The 12,061-nt window shown below is 33.7% G+C and overlaps 1 protein-coding gene across 1 annotated transcript in view; it reads right to left on the bottom strand.

The window, feature by feature from the left end:
* Nucleotides 1-12,061, bottom strand: part of KCNH5 (potassium voltage-gated channel subfamily H member 5) — a 344,305-nt gene that overhangs the window by 83,034 nt on the left and 249,210 nt on the right. The gene's annotated exons all lie outside the window — the stretch shown is intronic.

The following is a 12,061-nucleotide window of genomic DNA, read 5'->3' as shown; positions in this document are numbered from 1 at the left end:
CCGAGGCAGTTCCATAAAAGTCCCTGGTTTCTGAAGTGTAGTCAACTGCATTCTTTGTTCAACTTCTGCGTGAAAGGAAAAGTTCTAAAGTGAAAAAGACAGGGGGAGTATATCCAGGAGGGAAACATCTTCCTAGAGACACTCTGTTAATGATTTATTCTTTTTGCACTCAAACCACAGAGGTGAGCAACTATCTGCCGTCATCATGCAGATTAAAATCAGAACTAATAGGAAAAAAAAAAAAAAGAAGAAGAAAGAACTTGCATCACCCTTCAGGCCAGCCAGACAACCAGAGAGAAAAGAAAATGTGTAACCACAGAAATGAGAGAGAGACAAAGACAATGACAAGACAGAAACAGAGAGGTTGAGTGAGTGAGATTACACATTCTTTGCTCACCTAGGTAGTTGGGAAGTTCTGAGAGAAACATGGGGCTTGATTTCAAGCTTAAGAGGGACTTCAGGGTAGAAAGAGAAAACATGCATATGACTGAAGAGGTGATTAAAACCACCACATGATCATGTGACCAGCATAAAACAACTATAATGAATATTTAATTAATCTTAAGCAATTCATTTGTTTCTGGACCCTCCAAAAATTCCTTTTAGTTCATGACACTGATGAGCGAATTAACCATCTAATACCCATTTATTTGCCCAAGGAAGGGAGATTAGAGACCTGGTATCCAAACAAAGTCTCTAGGGTTATACAGCATCGTAATAACCTAAGGGAGACTGCAGTTATAGAAACTCTACCTCCTTTTATACAGATGAATTTCAGAACTCTGTACGTGGTATTCTCTTCAAACTAGTAATCCCAATTATAGGCATTTATTCAAATTGCATAACAAGAAGTACCAAATTTATTTATAAAAATGCTCACTGAAGTGAAATTTATAATCATAAAAAATTAGAAATAAATGTCAAAAAATAAATAGTATGCAGACAAAAGGTATCATAAATTTTACAAGTGACATGGAGGTTATATAAGGTTATATAAAATAGTAAAAGCAGGATATCAAACCATACATACAGTATAATCTCATTTTATGTACCCCATCTCCCCACCCCCAACAATACATACATACATGCACACAAAGGGCAGAAGTAAATGCATCAAAAAGGTAAGTCCTCTCTGCATTATGGAACAATGTATGGTTTTCATTTTGTCTTATAATTTATGTGTAATACTCTGTAAACAGAAACGATCAACAACTGTTACATTACCACAGTTCCTGATGGTACCAAAAAAAAAAAAAAAAGCCAAGCTTTTAAAGGGCTGCTTTGATCTACCTCTTATTTCTTTTCCTTTTTATTCTTACTCTTTCCATACCGGATTTTTCCTTCAAGAGATAGAAAAAAGGTCACTCTTCTCTATGACTCATTTCTGTATCATTTTCTTAAATTGTCAATTATAACCTCTTAACCATTTATAAGTGCTCATTACTTTACAGCTATTTGGTTTTCATATATAGTACACTTAATAATAATCAATGCTTTTGACTCAGTATTTTCATGTCTGAGAATCAAAACATTAGAACCACTGCATGTAATATTCATTACAGTGTTATTAATGATAACCCTAGATTTTTATTTAAACATTATATGTCCAATAGCTATGGCAATTGCAAAAATATGTGTAAAATATCAATGTCCAAAGAATTAAAACAGCTTTTGAGACAACATGCAAAAAATTCTTAACTTACAATGTTAATTAAGAAATAAATATATAAAGAATAATATGAATATATTTACAGCTATAACAAAATATATAAAAATGAAACTGAGGTGCCAAGACTAAAAGAATTGTCAATTTAGAAATCTACTTTATCTTCTTTTCTTAAGACAATTCTCTTGATGGAACCAAAGTATAACGTATTTTATAACTATATGTTATTATATATAGTTTATTAGTCTGTTCTCACACTGCTAATAAAGAATGAAGACATCCAAGACTGGGTAATTTATATAGAAAAGAGGTTTAATCGACTCACAGTTCTACATGACTGGAGAGACCTCACAATCATGGCCAAAGGCAAATGAGGAGCAAAGCCATGTCTTACATGGTGGCAGGCAAGAAAGCTTGTACAGGGGAACTCCCATTTATAAAGCCATCAGATCTCAAGAGATTTGTTCACTACCAGGAGAACAGTATGGGGGAAACTGCCCCCATTATTCAATTATTTCCACCTGGCTCTGCCCTTGACATGTAGGGATTATTACAATTCAAGGTGAGATTTAGGTGAAGAGACAGCCAAACCATATCATATAATATACTATGTTATATAAATTTATCAATTGATACAAATTGAGCTAAAAGTCTAAAGGGATACAAGACTAAAATAAAATGCATTTAAATAATAATAGCAACTGGATTTAAGTGGTATGTTTATGTGTCTTTTTCTTCCTACTCTATGTTTTCCAAATTTTTCTATATTAAAAAACAGCAAACCATTTTCACCAATGTCTTTCATTATACTTCTTAATAAAACTGAATTCATAAAATATATACATAGATTTATAGATCATAAATAAATATTCATTGATTATTAAGTGCATTTTCAACAGGTTAAAGGTACTCAAAATATAAAGGTAATTTCTTCTTACTAGTACGGGTCATTTTTAATTAAAGAATCATTCAAATATCTGTTATATATTTTATTTAACTTAACTGATGAAATTAAAAATTCTTACACTATTTCTGCCTAAAATTTTTAAATTTAAATTATTACATTAAATTATGTTTTTGGTATCATGGGAAAATAAAAAGTCTATGATATAGTGAGAATAGCAATAAACTAGAATATGAACTCATGATAAACTTTATTTCCTGTTCCTCTCCCAAAAATGTTTAGAAAAGCATAGCAAAATTAACAAAAGTAGATAATTCTGCCCCCAACATCAGAATTCACTTTACGTAATAAGCAATACTAATTGTTTCATTACATAGAATTTTCATTAGGATATGCAATATGTAAACTAGATATTAAGCTAATCAACCATTTCAAAGTGTGTTTACTTTGTTGGCTTTCTACGTCACCTATTAAGCAATCAATTCACAACAAACTTTTACCGCATTTCTGGAACTACGGTCATCTTTTAAAAAAATTAATTAATTTACCAGCCAAACTAAAGTTAGTTAATGTCCTTCTTCAAGCATATTATGCACATTTACTGTAAGTCATCTCAGAAATCATAGGCTGTGAAAATGTGGGGTTAGGCATGGAATATCCAACGTACATGCATCTAATATGCATGGAATAACTAATGAAGAAACACTTTTCTTTATTGTACAAAAGATTTTGCACACTTTCAGGGCTAGGAACTCCTGTTCATCTTCTTGACTACAGAACATTTGATGCTGGTTTTTAGGTCAGCTCCTGCTGGGTACAAGTAGTCTCTGCTATAAACATTTTAGAGCTAGAGATAACTAACCTCCCCTCAAATACTAAAATTAGTAGAAAGCTTGTGCTAAACATGAAAGTTGTTGTTTGGTCTATTTATATTTTCTCAGTTCTTTTCATCAAGTCTTATGAAGTATTTCACTGTTAAACTACAGGAAAAAGGATTGTAAAACAGAAATAAGTGTTAAAGACTCATATAGTAGGAAACCGGAATATTTAAGGCAAAACAGAGACAGAGTTACAACATAATTAAAGAAGTAATACAGACTATGGTATGCTTAGGGATTATGGTCCCCTATGGGGCTGATTTTATAGCCAGATTTATTTTTTCAAATGTGAGACACATTATTTGGTGAGTTAATAACATAAATAAAATAAATGCATAAAAATTACCACAGTTAGGCAGGGCACGGTAGCTCATGCCTGTAATCCCAGCACTTTGAGAGGCCGAGGTGGGCAGATCATGAGGTCAGGAGTTCGAGACCAGCCTGGCCAACATGGTGAAACCCCATTTCTACTAAAAATACAAAAATTAGCCAGGCACAGTGGTGGGCGCCTGTAATCCCAGCTACTCGGGAGGCTGAGGCAGGAGAATGGCTTGAACCCAGGAGGAGGAGGTTGCAGTGAGCTGAGATCACGCCACTGCCCTCCAGCCTGGGTGACAGAGCGAGACTCAGTCTCGGAAAAATAAATACATAAATAAAAATTACCATAGGTATTCATCAGTGAGAACTGCTAACTAATATATCCAACAGGTCCCAAACAAAATATCATCTGAATTTTACTTAGGTAGTTTTCTGTGAGTTTAGGGGTGTGATAGTGGCTCTATTTGAAGATTTTTCTATACAACGATCTTAATCCGTGTATTCACTTCTTTTTTTAGTAAGTTTTATTTTATATACTTGAGATTTAACATGTAACATTATGGAATACATAAAGACAGTAAAATCACTATAGTGAACCACTATAGTAAAGCAAATTAACATGTCTATCATCTTACATATTTTTGATCATGAGACGAAAGCAGCTAAAATCTACCTATTTAACAAAAATTTGTATTACAAACAGGCATAACCCTCATTTTATTGTGCTTTACCTTATTGCACTTGGCAGATATTATGTTTTTTACAAATTGAAGGTTTGTGGCAACTCAGTGTCAAACAAGCCTATCAGCATCGTATTTCCAACAGCATGTGATCATTCTGTGTCTCATTTTGGTAATTCTCACAATATTTCTAATTTTTTCATTATTATTATATCTGTTATGGAAATCTGTGATCAGTAATCTTTCATGTTATTGTTGTAATTGTTTGGAGCCACTACAAACCACACCCGCATAAGATGGCAAACCTAATCAATACATATTGTGTGTGCTTTAAGTACTCCACTGATCCATCATCCCCCAACTCCCTCTTCCTCTCCTTGGGCCTCCCTGTTTTCTGAGACACAATAATATCAAAATTAGGCCAATCAGCAACCTTAAAATGGCTTCTAAGTGTTCTAGCAAAAAGAAGAATCACAAATCTCTCACTTCAAGTCCAAAGATAGAAATAATTAAGCTTAGTGAGGAAGGCATGTCAAAAGCTAAAAGAGGCTAAAAGCTAGGCCTCTTGCACCAAACAGCTAGCCAAGTTGTGAATGCACAGTAAAAGTTCTTGAAGGAAGTTACAAGTGCTACTCCAGGGAACACATGAATGATAAGGAAATGAAACAGACTTACTGCTGATAAGGAGAAAGTTTTATTGGCCTGGATAGAAGATCAAACCAGCCACAACATTCCCTTAAGCCAAAGCCAAATCCAGAGCAAAGCCCTAACTATCTCCAATTCTGTAAAGGCTAAGAGAGGAGAGGAAGCTGCAGAAGAAAAGTGTGAAGCTAGCAGAGATTGGTTTATAAAGTTTAAGAAAAGGAACCATGTCCACAACATCAAAATGCAAGCTGAAACAGCAAGTACTGATGTAGGAGCTGCAGCATGTTATGCAGAAGATCTGCTAAAATAACTGATGAAGGTGACTAGACTAGACAACAGATTTTTAATGCAGATGAAACAGCCTGCTATTAAAAGAAGATGCCATCTGGGACTTTCATAGAAAGAGAGAAGTCAAACACTGGCTTCAAAACTTTAAAGGATAGGCTAACTCATTAGGGCCTAATGCAGCTGCTGACTTTAGTTGAAGCCACTACTCCTTGATTACTCCCAAAGCCCTAGAATCTTAAGAATTATGCTAAATCTACTCTGCCTTTGCTCTATAAATGGAAGAACAAAGCCTGGATGACAGTGCATCTGTTTATAGCATGCTTTACTGAATATTTTAAGCCTACTGTTGAGACCAACTGCTCAGAAAAAAAGATTCGTTTGAAAATATGACTGCTCATTGACAATGCATCTGGTCACTCAAGAGCTCCAATGAAGATGTACAAGATGAATGTTGTTTTCATGCCTGCTAACACAACATCCATTCTGCAGCCCATGGATCAAGGAGTAATGTTGACTTTCAAGTCTTATTACTCAAGAAATATATTTTGTAAGGCTATAGCTGTCATAGATACTGATTCATCTAAAGGATCTAGGCAAAGTAAATGGGAAATCTTCTGGAGAACATTCAGAATTCTAGATGCCATTCAGAACACTTGTGATTCATGTGAGATGTGAGAAAGCCAAAATATTAATATTAACAGGAGTTTGGCAGAAGTTGATTCCAACCCTCATGGATGATTTTGGGAGCTTCAGACTTCAGTGGAGAAAGTAATTGCAGATGTAGAAATAGCCAGACAACTAGAATTAGAAGTGGAGTCTGAAAATGTGGATGACTTGCTGCAATCTTACTATAAAACCAACCAGTGAGAAGTTGCTTCTTATGGATGAGCAAAGAAAGTGGTTTCTTGAGACAGAATCTACTTTTAGTGAATACGCTATGAACAATTGTTGAAATGACAACAAAGGATTTATAACAGTTCATAAACTCCGTTGATCAGACAGTGGCAAGAGTTTGAGAGGACTGACTCCAATTTTGAAAGAAGTTCTACTGTGGCTAAAATGCTATCAGTCAGCATTACATGCTATAGAGAAATATTTTATGAAAGGAAGAGTCAGTTGATGCAGCAAATTTCGTCATCATCTTAGTTTAAGAAATTGCCACCTCTATTCCACCCTTCAGCAACCACCAACCTGATGAGTCTGCATCTGTCAACATCAAGGCAGGACTGTCCACCAGCAAAAAGATTACAACTCGCTGAAGGCTCAGATGATCATTAGCACATTTTAACAATAAAGTATTTTTAAATTAAGATATATGCATTGTTTTTCTAGACATAATGTTATTGCACACATAATAGACTAGGCATAATATGAACATAACTTTTATATGCGCTGGGAAACCAAAAAATGGGTGACTCTATTACAACATTGGCTCTATTATGGTGGTCTGGTACCAAACCAACACAATCTCTGAGATATGCCAATACAATATTATTAGCTATAGTCTTCATATATACATTAGATCTCTAAAAATGTTCATCCTACATGTGTGCTACCTTCTACCCTTTGACCTACATGTACTCATTTCCTCCCACTCTACTCCACCTCCCCACAACTGTTTTATTCTCTATCTTTGTATATTTGACTTTTTAAAAAGATTCTACATATAAGTGAGATCAAGTAATAGATTATTTATGTGTCTGGCTTATTTCACTTTGTATAATGTCCTCAAGGTTCATCCATGCTGTGGCAAATGGCAGGCTCTCTTTCTTTTTTAAGGTTGAATAATATTCCATTGCATATACATACTACATTTTCTTTATCAATTCATCCATCAATGGATACTTCGGTGGCTTCCATATCTTGCCTATTGTGAATAATACTGCAACAAACATGGGAGTGAAGATATCTGTAGGAGGTGATAAATTCATCACCTGTGGGTATTTACCCAGTAGAGGGATACTGGGTCACACAGCAGTACTATTTTTAATTTTTTAATAAATCTCCATATTGTTTTCCATAATGGCTGCACCAAACTACATTCCCACCAATAGTATACCAGGATTCTCTTTTCTCCACACCCTCATCAATATTTATTATATCTTGTCTTTTTGATAATAGCCTTCCTAACAGGTGTGAGGTGATATCTCATAATGACTTTAATTTGCATTTCCCTGATGATTAGTGATTTGAGCACCTTTTCATATACCTGATGGTTATTTTTATGTTTTATCTGGAGAAATTTCTGCTCAGGTCTCTTGCTCACTTTTTAACAGGGTAATTTATTTTCTGCTATTGAGTTGTAAGAGTTCTTACATACATGTGGTTTGCAAATATATTTCCCAGTCTATAGGCTGCCTTTTCATTTGTTGATTGTTTCCCTTGTTGTACAGAAACGTTTTAGTGTGATATAATCCTACTTATTTATTTTTGCTTTTGTAGTCCAAGCTTCTGGTGTTATATCCAAAAAGTCATTGCCAAGGCCAATGTCAAGGTATTTTTCCTGTATGTTCTCATCAACATGTTTTATGGTTTCAGGTCTCACAGTTAGGTGTTTTATCCATTTTGAGTTGATTTTTTGTGTGGGTGGAAAATAGGGTCCTAATTTTATCCTTTTGCATGTGGAAATCCAGTTTTCCCAGCACTATATATTGAAAAGACCACTAATTTCCCATTGTGGCCTCTTGGCACCCTTGCTGAAAATTAGTTGACCATATACGTTTGGATTTCTTTCTGGGCTCTCTGTTCTGTTCTACTGCTCCATGTTTCTTTTTTATGCCAGTACCACATTGTTATAATTACTAGACATTTGTAATATAATTTTAAATCAGGAAGTGTGATGCCTCCAACTTTGTTCTTTCTCAGTATAGATTTTTGTCTATTTCAGTTTTTTCTACAGTTTCACATGAATTTGAGGATTGCTTTCTCTATTTCTTTAAAAAATGTCATTGGAATTTAGATAGCAATTGCTTTGACTATGTATATTGCTTTGGGTAGTATGTACATTTTAACAATATTAATTCTTATAACCCATGAACATAGGATATATTTCCATTTATTTGTGTCTTCTTCAATTCTTTCTTTCTTTTTTTTTTCTTTCACTGTTCCTTGTGGAGCAGGGCTAACTTATTGGTGGTATACCCAGAGCCATCTGATTTCTTTCATCTATGCTTTATAGTTTTCTGTGTACAGATATTTTACCTAGCTAAATTCATTCCTATGTATTTTTGTAACAATTGTGAGATTTTTTCTTGATTTCTTTTTCAGCTAGGTCATTATTTGCATATAGAAATGTTGCCAATTTTTGTAGTTGATTTTGCAACCTGCCACTTTACTAAATTTGTTTATTAGTTCTAACAAGGTTTTTGTAGAATCTTTGGCTTTTTTTACATATAGAATTGTGTCATCTACAGACAGATAATTTTACTTCTTTCTTTCTGTTTTAAATGCCTTTTAATTATTTTTCTTGTCTGACTGCCTTTGCTAGTACTTCCAGTGCTATATTGAACAGAAGTGGTAAGAGCAGGCATCCCTGCCTTGTGCTGGATCTTACTGGTAAAGTCTTTAGTTGTTCCCCATTGATCATGATGTCATCACCACTAGACCATCATATAGGAAATGCTTAATGGAGCTCTTCAACTGGAAATGAAAGGATAATAACTACCAAAATGAAAATATATGAAAGTATAAAACTCACTGGTAGAAGTAAATACAAAGTCAAAGGCAGAATATTCCATTACTATAGTAGTAGTATGTAAATCTTCCAAATCTCTAGTATGAAGGTTAAAAGTCAAAATGGTCAAAAATAACCATAGCTACAGTAAGTAACTTACAGTGAGTCACAAGAAAAGAAGAAAAAAAAAAGGACCTACAAAACAACCAGGAAACAATGAACAAAAGGGCAAGAATAAGTCTTTACCTACCAATATCCTTAAACGTAAGTGGATTAAACTATCCAATCAAAAGACAGGGTGGCTGAATGGATATAAAAAAACAAGATCCCACTATATTCTACCTATAAGGACCATTTTAGTTTTAAGAACACACATGGGCTGAAAGTTAAAGAATGGAAGATATTCCATGCAAACAGTCGCCAAAAGAGAGCAGGGGTGGCTATATTTACATCAGATAAAATAGATTTCAAGTCAAAAACTGTCACAAGAGACAAATAAGTTCATTATTTAATGATAAAGGCATCAATATATCAAGTATATAACAACTGTTAATATATATGTACCCAACATTGGAGTATCAAAATATACAAAGCAAATATTAATGGACTTGTGGGAAAAAATGCATAGAGATGCAGTAATAGCAGGGGACTTCAATAACCCACTTTCAACAATGAATAGATCAACCAGATAGGAAATTAATAAAGAAATATTGGACTTGAACTGTCCACTTTTATTTATTAGTCAGTCCTTCACTATAAGTTATCATTGTGATTGGCTCATAAACTTCATTATAATTACATGGGCCCAAAAATATTCATTTATAGATGAATAAGACTGTATGTTTTTAATTATATTATTTCAAATGGATTCAACTATGTACAAACTGCAAGGGTCATATATAGTAATATTTTAAAAAGGAAGAAGAGAAAGAACAAAATAATGAGTATTAAAATTAAGAAATTATATGGGTTTATTAGAATAAAATCTTTTAAAACATTTAGAAAAGATGTTTGTCAGTCTTCAATGATTGATGTCCAAAGTCATTATGTTAAAAATCATCATAGATACAAGCTTGAAGACATTTTCAAAGAAGCAAATAATAATTCTTATCTATTAAAAAAATAACTGATTTAGCTTGTAGCTTTTTTACACACACAAAGAATGAGCCAAATAGCTCTTATTAAGCAGCAGTAAAGAGAAGGTATCCTGACATCAGTAAGAAGCTACCTTCAAGGAGGTAGAAGAAATGTTAATAAACATGCTAATTATCCTGAGTTTGGCACTATTAGTGTTAAGAACAAATTGACTGCATATAAAAATCCAAATATGTGCTTATATCAAGAAAGGGAATGGCATATTATAAAAAAGAAATCCATGCAAAAGACTAATTTGGAAATCAATTACATCTTGAAACTCTCCTGTTTCCTTTTTCTAAAAAAACATTTAGAGTTGAAGTCTACGATATTGTTCATATCATAACTAAGTCATACAACTTTCGCAACTGTGAAGTGTGAGAAATAATGGCTGTCTTTTCTACCTCATTCAGTTAATGAATCTGACATCCTGACTCAACCCTAACTCTAACCTATGATGCAATAATCTGACTTCTGAGTATGTATCCAAAAGTATTGAAATCAAAATCTCAAAGAGATAGCATAGCTGTACTCGCATGCTTATTGTAGCTTTATTCAAAATAGGTAGACAAGGAAACAACCCCAGTATTTATCAGCAGATGAATGGATAAAGAAAATGTGGTGTATGCATACAATGGAATATTATTTAGCCTTTGAAAAGAAGAAAATTCTGTCATTTGCAACAATATAGGTCAACCTGGAGAGCACTACGCCAAACAAAATAAGCCAGTTGCAGAAGTACAAATACTTCATGATTCCACTCATACGAAGTGTGTATAATAGTCACATTCATAGAAGCAGAGAATATAATAGTGGCTGTCAGGGCTTGGAAGATGGGGGAAGGGACAGTTTTTGTTCAATGGATATACAGTTTCAGTTATGCTAGATGAATTAAGTTTTAGATATCTGCTGTACACATAGAGCCTATACTTAACCACACAGTACTGTGAACTTCAAAATTTGTTATGAGGGTAGATCTCATATTAAGTGTTCTTACCATGAAAAAAATGACAGAAGAAAGCTATGGGAGTTTTAGAATGTGTCTATTACCTCAATTACGGTAATGGTATTAAGATTACCATTGGTATTAAGATTACCATGGTATATAATGGTATTTGCATACACACAAACTCATCACATTGTGTGTATTCAATATATGTAGACATTTGTGTATCAATTATACCTCAATAAAGCTGTGTTGATGTGCTAGAAATGTATATGAGTAAGGGCAGTGATCACAGAAGCGTATAGGGAAACAAAAAGCAATCACAGGGATAAAAGAGTGAAATTAAAAGCACAGGTTTTCTTTCTTTTGTTCTTGTATTATTGTTACTTGTCTTTTGTTTTTCCTTTACCTTATGCTATATTATTTATTTATAAAATAAAATGCTACCACTTAAAACATTTTTTTAAGTTTTTTGGACTTTTTGTTCAAAAGTTGAAACATTTGCTTTATGCCATGAGAGAATAGGCAGATTCAGGAAATAGAAATCTGGCTCTCAAGAAGTCTTTAATTTTGTAAGAGAGACAGACCAAAAAAAGTACAAAATAGAAGAAAATGAAGTAAGTGTATACAGATTGGGATGTGCAAAGCGCAGAAGAAAAATACTGTTTTTAATTTAAAGAAATTAGGAAACACCTCACAAAGAAAGCAAGCTTCATTTCCACTGTAACATTTACTAACTCAGTAGACCCTGAACTCTTCCATAACCCAGATGAAAGAGAAGAGTCGAATGTAACATCCCTATCTTGTGTTCTAAGAACTTATGGCATTTACACCCTGGGCTCAATTCTCCTTAGTCCTAAACACCTCCCTCATGGTAAACCAGTTACTTGGGGAAGGACAGTATTTGTAGATACTTAGTAGCTATTTAG

Source organism: Macaca thibetana, chromosome 7 (genome assembly GCF_024542745.1).
Source record: "Macaca thibetana thibetana isolate TM-01 chromosome 7, ASM2454274v1, whole genome shotgun sequence".
Classification (NCBI taxonomy): Eukaryota; Metazoa; Chordata; class Mammalia; order Primates; family Cercopithecidae; genus Macaca; species Macaca thibetana.
This window is presented reverse-complemented; position numbering and strand designations above follow the sequence as displayed.